Source organism: Ixodes scapularis, unplaced genomic scaffold, assembly GCF_016920785.2.
Source record: "Ixodes scapularis isolate PalLabHiFi unplaced genomic scaffold, ASM1692078v2 PGA_scaffold0__279_contigs__length_252992795, whole genome shotgun sequence".
Lineage (NCBI taxonomy): Eukaryota > Metazoa > Arthropoda > Arachnida > Ixodida > Ixodidae > Ixodes > Ixodes scapularis.
In genome coordinates, this window is record NW_024609835.1 from 200757598 (window position 1) to 200772808 (window position 15211).

A 15211-nucleotide genomic window follows, 5' to 3' on the forward strand; every position below is an offset into this window, starting at 1 on the left:
GATTAAATTGCAGAAAACCATCCTATTCTAAATAGGTTTTTATGCTATAAAACCACTGCGACGAACGGCTAGGAACGGTTAGGAAACCGTACGCGCTAAAATCACGCCCGCTTTGAAAAGCGCTAATGTTAACATATTATATACTATGCATGAAGGTCCTGTAAAAACTATAAAATAGCAAAATTTAGAGAATGCACAACGAAGAGCAGCGTCTCGCAATGTCATATTTTTGATGAAACATAGATCGAATAAATTAACGTCTGCATGAATAAAACTGAAGTTTCTCTCGATTGTGTAGATTGCTCGTCAGCTGTTAAATACGTGTTAGAAGCACAACATTTTTGCGTAAAATATCTGAAATAAAAAGAGGATAACCAGTAGGAAGGCATGTTATAAGATCTCGTTTGCCAAAAGCAGTCAAGTCAATGAAATAGATGTTTAAGAATCATTATGTTGATCTGACTTTCTGAAGGTCACGGGTAAAGGGAGGATGTTATTAATTCGCAAAATACCGCTACGAAAAAAAAATTAACAGAGAAATGTGAATCTGAAAATTAGTGCTTAATAAGGCTGTCCTCTGCTTGCCATTAAAAATAGAAAGAGAAAAAGATAGACACCGGCATCCTGCGTTGGTGACATAAGGGCAACTGTCTCGAAGCAGCTCGCTACCGATATTTTTATGCGCGCTTGTAGTTTAGGTTTGTTTAGAAGAGAGCACACAATGGCAGACTGGGATGGCTTCGAACTTTCGAGAGGGAAAAGATTGAAAAAAAAGTGAAAGAACCGGTGTGAACAGGGCTTGAACCCAGTCCATCCGCGTGATAGCCAGATGCGCTGCCAACTTCTCCAATTACTCGGCAATATGACAAAATATTACATGTAGAGCCTTCCATTTCATGACGACGTTCTGTGTGAAGACTATGGAAATCTGTAAATTCAGCGTATTTAAAAAAAGAAAAGTTGCTGTTTTGTATTAATAAAATAAATAAAAGCAGGAAGCCTGAACAAAATGAAAGGACAATTTTCGAACGCATGCTTTTTTCTACCGAAAAGAAAATAAATTATATGAAAATAAATTTGGTGTCTCGGCATTGCTATCAGTGAAAGTGAATAGGCGAGCTAGTACGACTACAAGATATTCATTGATAATAAAACGCCAGAAACGTCTAATTTTAGCCCCGACCCATGGGATAAAGATGCAGTTAGCATGGCAAAATAACAAGCCCTGTAAACAAATAAAAACACAGATCCTCGCACTTGGAGCATTTGAAGTATATTCCGTAGGCACCTACGCAATCATATGAGACCACACTTCGTACGCCGTCCATTGGGTCCATACAAAACTAGGACTGTTTTGCTCCATTTCTTTTCTTTTTCCACACCAAAAGTTGTTATTCACGTTGGCCGTGCGCTCGGTTTCCAGAATACTTCCGATTTACCGGCGTATTTCAGTGAAGGCAGAGCCTGCACCCTATTTCCTTCACTCTGAATAATCGTATTACTTATTTTCATTCGTTTTGTAGCACGTGTACACTATAATTTGTACGTCCTTGTACGTGGGCCCCAAAATGAGTTTCTTACATAAATTATGCTCAACGATATATTTTTACTCGCCAGAAAGAACTCGTCGTGTGTATCTTATAAAGCCCTTGCTCCTTGTTTTACTTGAATTACCTTGCACTCCATTGGAGTATGTCATTAGGCAGCCCGAAACCTTTGCGGTAACACGAACAGACTGACGCTAATGATGCACGCGTTCAAGTGCGTTTTATGTCATTTTCGCACCATGAAGCCCTTTCTGTTGTTTGTTTATACATCTGGTACATACTAGACAACAATATAAAAATATAATTGGTCGACAAAAACACGGAAACCACCGAAAATCGATTAACAATTGCTGATTGCGACATTTTTGCATTTTGCTCGGTGCATACACGCGTATTTAAAAAAATGTTATCCTTATAACAGTGAAAACATAGCGCAACAAATCCACATTCACAGTTATCTAACGAGGAATACCAATTAAATAGGAGCTTACCTTGCTACAGTCGTTTTTCAAAACTAAGCTGTACGCCTTCAGAAAAATACAAGTACACAATTCCGCCCCATTTTGACGGCTCGTCGACCCCCCCCCCCCCCCCCCCCCCCCCCCCCAACAATAACTGACAATTTATTTTTCCCAGCGTGTTCTTTCCCAACTTTATCAAATTTGTTTTATGAACTGAAGCGTTTAATTCCTGAAACACGTCCGCAAAGTAATAACTTAGTCACATTGCGAGTTTATACTACAGAGGGGGCTAAACTCAAAATGTCGCATTTTGCCTTGTGTGTCGTTTCTCCCCTCCTTAACTTATACAGTAAAATATATATGTGAAAAAAAATTAACTTTTGCGTCATATTCAAAAACCTTTATAATATGTTACATTAAACGATTTTTTTCAGCTCACTCATTTGCGCTTCTGTTACAACCTGAGCCTAGCGCTCACGAAAACATTATTAACTAATGGCATTCACTTGTTGCCATGAAGGGCTCGCGATATGACGTTACCTCTTTCTCTTTATAACAACCATTCAAAGGGGCCCTCTTATGTTCCATCCCAAAAGTTTCACGAAAATTGTGGTAGAAAAGGGCGCAAGCATCTGTTATTAGAATGATCCCTGCTGGCACTAGTTCTGCGAAATTAAGACATGCTTCATAGATAATCTCGCGCGACGTACGTTTTCACTAGTTTTCCTTCCCCGGCGTAATTGGCTTTCGGTTCGATTCCACTAACCGAGAAACTTGTGACCAAATCACTTCTTCATCACCTCTTTTTTTTTCTTTGCTTTCTATGCAAGGTTTGCTTCTACCGAGTATACGCTCAGATTCTCGTTTTCTGGCACACACCAGCTCTAACAACGGCACTGACAACACTATTTCTCGATCTCAAGATTGCTTTTTCGTATTTTTTCTTGCGGGGAGAGATACATAAATAAACAATCGTGTATAAAGTTTGGGAGCCTTATACACTTGCCGGCCATGGCATAATTCGAAAGAAAGAAGACAAAAAATGGCCACATTCAAACACATGTAAACCTGCCCCCATAATGCCAGAGTGTACGCTTCAGCAAGCGGTACGGGACAACATGAATGAGAAATCAGAAGAAAAAAATCGCCATCGTAACTGTTCCTTTTTACTTTGTCCTGCCGCAACGACCCTTTTCTGTTCTTTGTATGGCAGAGTTTTCCCCACCTTTGATCGGGACTTTTGAGTACGTCGTGAAAGAACACAAAAAAAAAAAAAAGTGGCGTCTGTAGCGGAATGTGGCTTCGATTGGATCCCAGCTTGTTGCCAGCGACTGCAGCGAGGTTACGCCTGGACTTTTATTTCCTCGCCAAAAAAAGCGGTCGGTTTGAACTGGTGTGGAAGCGAAAAAAAAAAAAAAGGAGCCTGCGGGGAAAGACTGGCGCACCGGCGGGATGGCGTCCTCAAGCCTTCCCTGGCCCGTGACCTTCCGCTGTCCTTATCCCTGCGAGCGTGTATCGGCTCAATCGATTTCATCGTAAAAACTGCGCGCTCTCGAATCGGACGCAATCTCGGCCGAGTTTGGGGATGTTCGCCCCTCTCCACTTGTCCCACTCGTTTCTTTTTTTTTATTTTTTTTTATTGGGGGGTATTTGTTTTTGTAAGTTTTTTTACGCCTGAACATTGCTTTTTTAACCTAATTTTTCGGGGGGAAATCGTTTTTGGAAGCTTTAGAGAACGGGAAAGGGGAGCAGTTCGGTTTTGTACCCGCGTTGAGGTTCCTTTCTATTTGTTCCCCCCTCCTGTTTCTTTGCTCGGTTTTTGCCTTATCCCCTTTTCTATTCCCCGAGATTGGACTATAAAAATCGCGTAAATATTATGCGTCGTGGATTCGTCATTACATTATTTTTTTTATTTGAAAAACTATGCTCTGAAAAACGAGATTCACCACTTATACACAAGTGCAAGGGTTGAACCAGAAGTAGCCGATGGGCTAAAAAACCGGAAGCCAGAAAGAAATTCTAAAAGGAATCTCGAGCCCCAGGGCCACTCATGGGCGAGTCTTATCTGCCCAGAGCCTCGGGTTCAGACAAGAAAATTCAGCTTTCCTCGACAGAATAAAAAAAAAAAAAATAAAGGAACGCGTTTTTGCTGAAAAAAGTAAAAAAATGCAGAGTTCAGAAATTAAATTATTAAACAAATTCTACCGCCAAACGAAAGTATGTTTTTGTTCCAATACCAGCCCCATCGTCGGTGCTTTAACTTTGAAGGATTCTATAATTATGTATAAAGGTGGAGTACCGCACTTTGCTCTAGTTAATAAATGGAAGCATATTTTTTTTTGAGGGAAGTAGACACTAAAATGAAACGTGAGACAACTTGGAACATGAAGAATCCGTCGATATGTTTGTGGGTAGAACGAGAGCGATGAAAGAGCACATGCAATCGAAATACACAACGCATTACATGTCGGTGTTGGTGCATGACGTCGCTTTCAACAATTGGGGGCTGGGACTCATTGTGCGCAGTCGTCACGAAAAGCATAAACGTAACCGTTTTTGCTTTATCCTTGTGCGTGATAAAGACAACGACGGCGGTCACATAACCAGCCCGTACCAAGCCGACTCTAGTGTCGCCATGCTACAGTGGTTAAAAAAAAAAAACAGTGAAATAATATAGAACCCACTTAAAGAATTGTAGAGCTCTTCTACTTCACATGAAGATGGAGGACCAGCGAAACTTATTTTTTTTCGACGTCTAGGACGATGCCTAAAGGACGAGTTCTAGGACGACATCGAGGGCGACTTGGAGGACGACGCCCAAAGGGCAACGTCTAGGACGACCTTAAGGACGACCTCGAGGATGACGTCTAGAACGGCCTGAAGGACGACTTCTTGGACGACCTCGAGGGCGACGTCTAGATCTACCTCGAGGATGACTGCACGGACGACCTTGAGGACGACGTCTAGAGGACGACGCCTGGATGAACTTTCGGACGATCTCAAGGACGACCTCTAGGGCGACCTTGAGGACGACTCCTAGGATGACCGCTCAGACGACCTCTAGGACGACTTTTATGACTACCTCGAGGATGACAGTTAGGGCGATCTCAAGGACGACTTCTAGGACGACCTCGGGGACGACGCCTAGAAGACGACGCCTAGGAAGACCTCTCGAACGACCTCATGGACGACTCCGAAAACGATTTTGAGGGCGATGCCTAGAGATGATAAAAAAGGATCAGGACTTCTCCGAGAGGTCCCGGGTTTGGAGAGGTCCCGGGTTCGATACTCGGACCAGACGGAGTTTTTCGGTCGCGCAGCAGTCACCTAGAGTGTTAGGAAATTTTTGTGCCCTTTGTCCCTCTTGCTCCCCTTCTGCAGGGATTATTTTTGTCATCAGGACCTTACTATCTACTAATGCCAAAGGAGGCTGACTCGCGCTGGTTGTCCTCTCTTTTTATTGTATCTATTCATACTTGACACGACCAAAGGGAGTTTTCTATCAGCATCCGCGGACGCCATTTCTTTTCTATAATCTAGAGCATGGGTGGCCAAGCTGTGGCTCGCGAGTCGCATGCGGCTGTTTGCGTGTTAAAGTGCGACTCGCGGCTCCTCCCCCACCCCCCTCCCCGCCTCCCTCCCAGTCACACGGACGAGCACTTCCTAAAAAAGAGAAATGGAACGTGTTCTTAATCAAAAGACAGGTTGCGGTTCGGCATTCTTGTGAGCCTAATACTACCTTGTGAACAGTTAAACTGATTTTGACTTGGATAGATTGAATGTACAGTTCGAGTTTCGTTTATTGCTCTAGAGAAAAGTTCGCTACCCCCCCCCCCCCCCCTCCTTTCCCGCGCCTTTTGTAAGTTTCGTGGTTTTGTTTGCGGCTCTTAGGACAGGTCTGAATGGCCACCCCTGTCCTAGACCATAACAGCTTCGCTGTAAAGCTGGCGAAGGTTGCGTCGTTCTATGAGTGTTAAAGGGGTACTCCGGCCGTTTTTTGAGCTACGTAAACAAATTGCATTTTCTGACTACCCGGACTTCAGTCGTCATGGTATACTATTTATTTTCTCGAAATTCACAACAGCAATTGAGAAAAACGTAAACGAAGACGATTCCGAAACCAGCAATCAAATTTTCACGCGCTGTCCAGTGGCGTGATGTCACACATGGTACAGACTTTCAGGTCGTGCATGTAGTCTTAAACAGAGTATATCGAGTGTTTTTTTTTTTTGCGTGCTTCGCAGTAAATCAGTTACCAAACACTCTTTTCCCACCATCAAACGTCTTGTAATCAGCCAGGAACGTTGCTTGCTGCCCACTTTGTACCATTTCTGTCGTCGCACATCAATGCTGCCAGTAGGGGCTCACGGTTTGAGAAACACGATGAAAACGAAATTCGAAAATTCAATAACTTCGCGATTTTTTTTTTTCACACAATACTTGGGGACCTCGCAGAGCCATGTCTGCCCGTGTGTTGAGCCAATTTTGAGGCAAATCAGCGACCATAAAAAAATTGCCGGAGTACCCCTTTAACGTCCACAACTTAGCCGTGCTGTGTTTCTTACCAAGTTCGAAGTGTTCTCATCTTTAAAATAATGTTTAACTATGACATTCGCCACCAGTGACGTCTCGCAAGTGTTGTGGGCGAATCATAAGAGGGTAGAAAGGAAAGCGAAGACACCAGTTTGACTTTGTTAAAACACTTGTGCTTCATGGTAGGGCTGTACACAAAGTAGCTTATCTGCAAAACATCCAAGGTTTCGAGGCAACTACTCCTACGATTGCGTTTTTTGTGAGCATATGCAAAATACACCGCGCCATCTAGTGGGATGCCGAAGAACATGCTTCGTCTCACCAGTTGGCTTCGGCGCTGGCAAAGGCCAGGCGCGAAAACGAAGTTCTGAAGACTGCTTCGCTCGCACAACCACTACCCACCATTGATCCAACGACCTCAAAACGAGGTTGCCGGTCTAAGCGACCCAAAACGGATTTCTGCAGACCGCCGAATACCGTATCGCACTGGGTAGAAAAGGGTGTAGGCTTCGAGGAGTTATAATCAGGCTCATGCAACTTCAGGAAAATCACGAGGACCGTTCTACAGCTCGTCGATCCAAAACTCGGTGGTTAAAATATCTGACGCCTAAATTTCCTTACTCAGGCGTCGGTATGACTTGATGTTCTAGCGCCGAATATCTTACATGGCTCTCACCAAGTCTTGCACACGTGACATGAAAAACGTAACAAATTATAATTGAAATTACTCTCGGCTAAAGAGTATTTAATCAGATTACCTGATTACTAGAGTAGAGAAGTAATTAATCGTTGCTTGAAAATGTAGCCGCTATTTTTTCGATTCCTTGAGATATTCAAAACAGATGATTTTTGTTTTTTTAAAAAAGGTTCTTTTCTTTTTTTTTTACTCTTTCTTATTGTATTAGGATCACCGAATTATATGCTACTTGTATTCTTAATCCACAAATTTTGGTAAACATCTTCCGGTCAGAGGCTTGCTTCGACAACTCCTTGAGAAAAAACTTGTTCAAAAGGTGGGTGTCATTAGTATGGGAGGGGAAAATATTAAAGGTTACAAGTAATTTCAGTACTTTTAAAATTAATCAGATTAGCCTTGCGATTACTTCCTGGTAAAAGCAATCAAATAGTTAGATAAATTACTCGAACAAGTAACCAATTACTAGCAATTTGCTTACTTGTAATTAGTACAGTAAACGTCTGCTGTCACCTAATTACATATTTCTCGTCCAACAAGAGAAGGGAAGTCGGCAGGCCGACTGCCAGCCGCACGCCGTGTCCGCCGCGTCTCACAGTTCAACGGGCTCCTAGAGCTTCGCATCGCCAGGCCCAGCGCGGAAGTTGACACCAGTGTTGTTCGGAACAACGTTCCAAGGAACGGCGTTCCTGGAACGAGTTCCTTTTAGGAGGAACGAAGGAACGCCGCTGTTCCATGTTGCATCGCTGGAACTGGAACGGGAACTCATTTTAGTTTTACGGGAACGGAAGAAGGAACGGCGTTCCTTTTTCTTCGTCCAGTGAGGTTGTTTTTTTTTTTATTTCTAAGAGGGAAATTTAAAAAAAAAAAGATATAAAAACTGTGTATTTACGAAGCGCAGGATCTCGTTCACTTTTTTGTTACGAAGGGTTTATTTTGTTGACTCCTTGCTTGGTAACTTTCGGGTGCAGGAAAGCTAGGGCATTAATTCGCTTTTCAGTGCCCGAGACTGCAGTACAGAAATCAAAATGTTTAGTCGAAGGAAAAGACAGAAAAAGGGTCTTTTCAAACTCGGCTTCTTTCTTTGCTTCCGCGAATCGTCTCACGCCCAAAAATCTAAGGAAGTCTACGGCTATCACTGAAGTTCGATAAAGAGACCTACAGTTACACCAAATGAACAGGTTACCAGACATCGAACGCATCCTTGTATCCCGAACATTGCCTAGATGCACAAAAGTTAACCTTCATTTTTTCTCTTCTGCTCCCACCTTCAAACTGAACAACGAATCCAACTTTCACAAAGAAGGACTGATAGTTTTCAAGACTGACCTTCCAAAAGCACCACCCTCTTTCCCACTTTCTCGTCTTGCGGACAGCAACAGCGAGAAGCAACTGTTGTTAAGTTCGAAGAAGGGACTTTGTTAGATTGAAACGTGTAAGGTTGTTTTAAAACGCGCGTGGCAATGTGGGGTAGCAGTACATTTGGCTCGTCTGAATCGCCCACCAGAAACATGAATATGGCAAAACGCTGAGATTTTTAAAAGTGAATCATCAACAAATGAAACCTTGCTTAAGCTTGTTTTCTTCTAATGGTGCCCTTTCATCAAGGCATTCAAATCCGTATGTTGCCATAATGAGATAAAAAGAACTTTGTCTGATCTAACTAAATAAAGTAATTAGCAAAATACAAATGCAACGTGTATGTAACGATACGTTCCATTTTTTAAACTGTAACGTGAACGAGTTCGTTTCTCACAAATGGAAATTGTAACGGGAACGCGTTCAAAAAATCGAAAGGAACGAGAAACGAGCTTCCGTTCCTCTTTTTGAGGAACGTGTACAACACCTGATTGACACCCACAAATAAGACATTCACGAAGTGCGCATGCCCTTACTCCATACGACAGAAGGCTGCGAGGTCAGCCGTTGGCACGCAGACTTCGAGGGGTGCTCTCAGGCCCTCAAACGAGCGGCTAAGGATTCGTAGAAAACAGTGGAATACCACGGCGGCAGAGGGGTCCTCTTCAAGCGCTCTGTGCAGCCGTGCACACGATAATCCCCGGGCGTGTACTTCTGCAGGCCCTTCCAACTTCGCTCCTAAGCGCCAACAGGCGGCCGACGATCGGGCGTCCACGTCAACCGGGCAGCTGCCGCACTGCACGGATGGAAATATAGCAAGCAGAGAGCTGCTCGCGGACACCGGCGAAACCATATCCAGCGACTTCGGATTCCATTAGCTCCATCCAGCCTACACATGTGCGTGCAGTGCCTCTAGACTAGGACCTGACGTTCTGTGTTACCGCTGCCTTTGCCACGCTTGTACAGCAGAGATGTGATCTCCTTTAACAGAGATGGGTCCCAATACGACAGTCGCCATATCTCAAGGGTGAGCTCACTTAGCGGTGTGTATGTGATGGCCACTCCTAGTAGAGCTTGTCCAGAACGTGCCGGACAGTGAGACCCCTTAATTGCAAAACTTATCAATAACACTAGAGTTGGTGCGATAGACCTTAATCGTTCCTCTATCCCTCTCTTTCTCGAGGCTAATTTGCAATCAGTATGAGTTTTATTGCTCTCTTAATATATGATTATGTACTTATCTGAACGAAGTGGGTGATTGCATGGTACGTAAGAGCTTACAAAAGAGGCAGGCGCCACTTCCCTATCGTGAAACACCCAGCCGTTAACCGAATCGCGCACAGTCGAGAGGTGAGCTCAGGCTTCATAAAATCTCATATTTGACACCGACGTCAACCACGGCAAACGCTATAAGCCACATGAGCCAGTCAACCAACTGAAATACATTTCATGACCTTAAGTACTTCTGTCGCCGATTACGATTTATCCGCACGTTTACCATTATTTGAATGTTACCGCAGTCTTCGATGATGTCGACCTACCAGGCCAAACAAAAATAAAGATAAATTTCCGAGCGAAGATCTCTCTCCGCTTTCTGTGTCCTAGTTTTTTTTAGTACTACCTATTCTACTCGTGCGCATGCTCAAATATTCTGGGACTAATTCCTGAACAAAGGAACGGAGAATCTCTTCTTTCCAGAACAAAGGTGTGGATCTGACGCGGGTTGCCCCGTTTTCATTCGCAGGCGAAGCTGAGATGGATATGACTATACTGCAGCTGCAGTTCTACGTGTTCTGCTTCTATTACCGATTTCCGATGGAATAGCGATAAAATCAGATCTGAGCGTAAATTAAAAAGATAGGGAAAGAAATGCGAATGCCCCCACCTATACTCTAATTGAAAAATCATGCCCCTCTATTGAGAAGTTTGAGTGGGTTCTATTAATTTGCGCTTCGTTCATTGCGTACGTGAAAGAGGATGAAAGGTCACCAGCGGTCACGCGAGGCAAGTGCGTTTATTTTCCTTCTTTCCCAATCTTGCGGTACTCGCAGTGGCGTGGGCTCCTAACGACGCCCCTCCCGGTCAAATTTTCCACGGCCGCTTCTAATGATCGCGCGATCGATGGGAAGTTAGGGTCGGTCGGCGAATTTTTTTTACGCCGCCATAGTCATCCTCCCGCTAACAAACTCGAGCTCGGAGAATTATGAACGCGCGGAGAAGCTGGACTACTTCTTTTCTAGAAATTTAGGATTGGAGAGTGCAGGTAGAACAAAACAACTTCAAAAAGGTTGCGGATTTACCGTGCTCAGTTGAGAGTGAAACTATAATGGCTGTTTACTGGCGGCTTTTGGGTGATCCGAACGGACTTCGCACTCCCATCTTGGCCGTCGGTGTTCATGTATCTAGCGATAAAAATGAAAAATCGCACTCGCACCTTTCAGAATCGTTCTGCGAAATTGTCCAGAAGATTGAACTCTGGTGTTCTTGGAAATTCAGGAAACCATTCGTTTTCAACTGTTATATACAATTTCAAGTTAGTAAAGCCAGACATCAAGCTGCGCCAGATGCGTATTCCTGAACTCATAAAAGGCTCAGAATATAACCTGAAATAGGTGGATTGCTAACTCGCCTGATCGGTGTTTAAAACTGAGATGTGTGTGTCCCAATCGCTTTTTCTGGAGATAATTTTTGTGCTTTCTAAGCAAGTTGAAACGCGTGCTTTGTTTTCCAAAGTTTATTCTTTTTTTTATTTAATGTAGAAAGAAATGCAAAAATGTAATTCTCTAGAAACACAAATAAAGGCGTTAAGCTTACCGGTGTTTCATTTGTTCAAGACCTTGTTGTCTGTATCGTGAATTACTGCCGCTTTATCGGTTTTGGTTAATAAAGTAATGTTACAAAAAAAACACGATGACACTACAACTAAGTAAAAAAGATTGTTTAATCGTTTTTTCGTTTTTTTTAATTTTTTTTTTTTTTGTGAGGAGGGATATATATATCTAGAGTTCGTATTCATATTGCCGCGCGCAGAGCCGAGAAAGCAACCCTCGGTCACGAACTTTCAGAAGGTTCTCGTCTATTCTTGCTCCGGACGTAGCTTCTATCATTCTCCTGCTTTCTTCTTCTAGAAAGTGCTTATTTATTCTCGCCCCAGCCTTCGACCCTTCTCTTACGCTGACTTCAACGCCCGATACGCTCTGCTGTTATCATCTCTTCCCGTTTTATTTTCAGGCACATGTTGGCCCCATTAAACGTTCAGTTTACTCAGTCATTCGCCGCCTCATCACTTGTCATTCGTGACAATATAGCTCAAATCAAAGCAAATCAAATTTGTACTTGTTGTCACAGTATCTTACATGTCAACTATATAATATCGGCTCTTCAGCAACAACGCGTTCCCGTCGGATGAGTCTTCGTCGTATAGTCATTTATTTTGACATTACGGCATAATAGTTCCGCTGAACCGGTCCAGAAAATGAGAACTCAACTTAGCGTTTTCAAAGTGCGATTTTCTCCGCAGCTCAGTTCCCAAATTACCGACGGCCGAGGGCCCAAAAATCGATCCTCAGAAGTGTCCTCGATTAGCACATAGTTCCTAACTGTTTGTCAATACAGCCTGGCAGGACTAACACATCTCAACTAATGTAAAATCAATATAAAATTCGCATTCGGAACACTGGCATCGTTTCTCGGCGCACGCAGCCCTTTCTATATTTCCATCGTCTAATTGATTATAGCTTACGCGGTCACAGCTGCTTCCTCGCTTAAAGCTTACGCTGCTCCGTTTCAATAGCGGGCTCGAGTGGGTCCCCATGAGCTCTCTATGGGATCGGTGTAACTAAAGGCTAAGTCATTTCATTGCCCGTGCGCGACGCAGTCTGGATCACAGGTATCGGAACGCCAACCTTTTGAATACGACTGTTGTATAATAGCGCAAGCAGAGTACTGCGTTAGAAATTTCTAAACTCGTCGAGCTCGGAGGAGTAATAGAAAGATGCTTCGTTGAGCACCTCCACCGACTGAACATTTGATCAAATCGCGTTGAGTTCAAAAGCGGAGGTACCGTACACAGAGCAGCATGTACCTGTTAAAGGTAGAAAGTTTCGTAAGCAACCGTGAATTCAGTGCTGTTTTTATGCTGGGCACAGCAGTAGGTTATTTGGTAACTTGCTTATTTACGTTTGCGTGCGAAGAATTACAACTTGTATTTAGCTATTATGTACCGTGTTCGCGTGGGATTTTGAGTCTGGTTAATTATTTATATTGTCTTGTAACACAATTGCTGCTGTGCATCGAGTGAGTGGTAACAACAAATGCATCTAGCTACATGTGAATTAAAACAAAGTAAAAATCTTCCTGGTTCCCACAGAAAACAGCTGAGTTCAATATGTAATTATAGGTCATGGTATTTCCAGGGATTCATCTCAATAAATTACGGGCGAGTGTGCCTTTTGTTCTCATGAATTCTCAGCTTTACCTCAGGCACCTTGACGAGTTCCTTGGTGGTGCCCTTCATGCCGGAAACTAAAAAAAAAAATACAAATGAGCAGTAAAGTGGAATATCGCGTATAAGGCAGGCGTGGGAGATGAAATGCATGAATTATTAAGGAACAATTCAGTGTTATGTAATATCTAAGGTTATTAGTAAATATTTAATTCCTTGTAGTTCATAAATCAAAAATAAACGATTTTTTTAATCTTAGTTAAAAATAACTGAATATGTTTAAGATACAATTAATGCATAAGTGCAAAAGAACTTGACAAGCATGGCAATAATAATCGCTGGAGAAGGGGAACAAAGGGGACAAACGACAAACACAAATTTCCAGACAGAGCTATATATATTTAATTATTTATTTATTTACCCTAAAGTCCCTTTCGAGCATTACATTGGGGGGGGGGGGGGGGGGATAATAGACCAAGGCAGTGCACTTAGTGACCTTGTCATGTCTATTTCCAGTGGAAAGGTCCCGGGACCTCTCCACTGGAAATAGAGACGACACGGGTTCGATACCCGGACCAGGCGGATTTTTTCAGTCACGCACCAGTCACCTATAGCCGTGTTCGGAGATTTGTGTTTCTTCTTTGTCCCCTTTGTTCCCCTTCTCCAGGGATTATTATTGTGACTGCCTGAATATGTTATAGATATTATTTAATACCGTGTAGTTCAACTACGGTAAAAATTAGACATCTCTTGAGAGGGTGTGGATTGCAGGAACTTCATCTGATTTCAAATGGCTGCTGAAATATCCTCTGTACAGAAGCAGCGTGACCATTTAAAACAGCGTTTAGCGTGGGATGTTAATCCACATTAACCAGTAGTAATCACATAACCGCAAGTATGAGCAACATGGTACAACGCACGTCCATATTTCAGCCCGCAGGAACGGAGTGTGAAATCACTACCTCCGAGCTTTCAGCTCGAGTTTGTTTTTTTGACGTGCTACTGCGCTGAGGTGCGTCGGACTTTGTTGCGACTAGCCGTATTGTGCCTGCTCCTTCCCCCAATACTTTACATAAAACATAAAATAGTTAGCACTTCCCTATTACAAAAGAGGGAAAGCAACTCCCGATTATTTTTAGAGAGATAATTGTAGTTCTCGGGGATTTTTCCTGTGTTTACCACGTAGTGGCGTAGAGTAGGGGACCACTTATTTGTAGCGGTGAATTCAGTGAAGACGAACCTTTATCATAATGCTCCGTGCAAGCATATCAATACTGTATATGTGACATGACGGACGAAACGATGTACGAGAATTCTGTTATTATGCTTCTAAAATTGACATATCATTCGTCACGGAATCTAATATTAATATTATTTACGAACAAATTAATCGTATATCAATCGTTTTGCAGACGGGTGGTAAGAAAACTTACTTTCGTTTACAAGCTGTTGAAAGATCATGAGCTGCAAGAAAATTTACACGAGCTCTGAAATCCGCCATCCAGCAGCCCTGGCTTAATACACCAGCGATATCATGAGATTGTTAAAGACGTTTTTTCTTTCGGATGCCAGTAGATTTGAATAATGGGGATGTACACAAAACACTGTCATGGCATTGTTTACACAAAGTGTAGAAAAATTGCATTAAAGAAGTTTTCTTTTAAGCTATTTATTAAATTTAGGTAGAGAAATGTTTGAACATCATACTGTACCGTAAAATTCTACGGACAAACTGCTTATGTGTTCTGTATCGCAAATGATTCTGTGGTTAAGCGTTCTAAAAACAAACCTTCCGTTACATTGATCTGTAAAGTGAGACTCCTTCTAAGTGGTTTGCCAAAAAAGAATTCAGCGTAAAAGAAAAACCCTCCGGAGCATTGCTTTGGATCACTGCGTTTACCAAGGCAAAAACCCCAACTGGACAGTGGACCACTCTGGAAGAAAGAATTGAACGCAACGCATGGTAGACCATCGCATTCGACAGCCTTACCTAACACTGAACATCGAAGTCCTGCGAAAGGGGGGGAAGGGGGGGGGGGGGGGGGGCGAACGTTTTAAACTTTCAAATTCGTGTTGCCCCGCCGCCACGCTTAAGACGAACAGAGCAGCAGGCCTCCTGAAGCCCGGAGGCGCAATACCCCGAGAACATCGGAGGGTACTGTGCTCTCTCAAA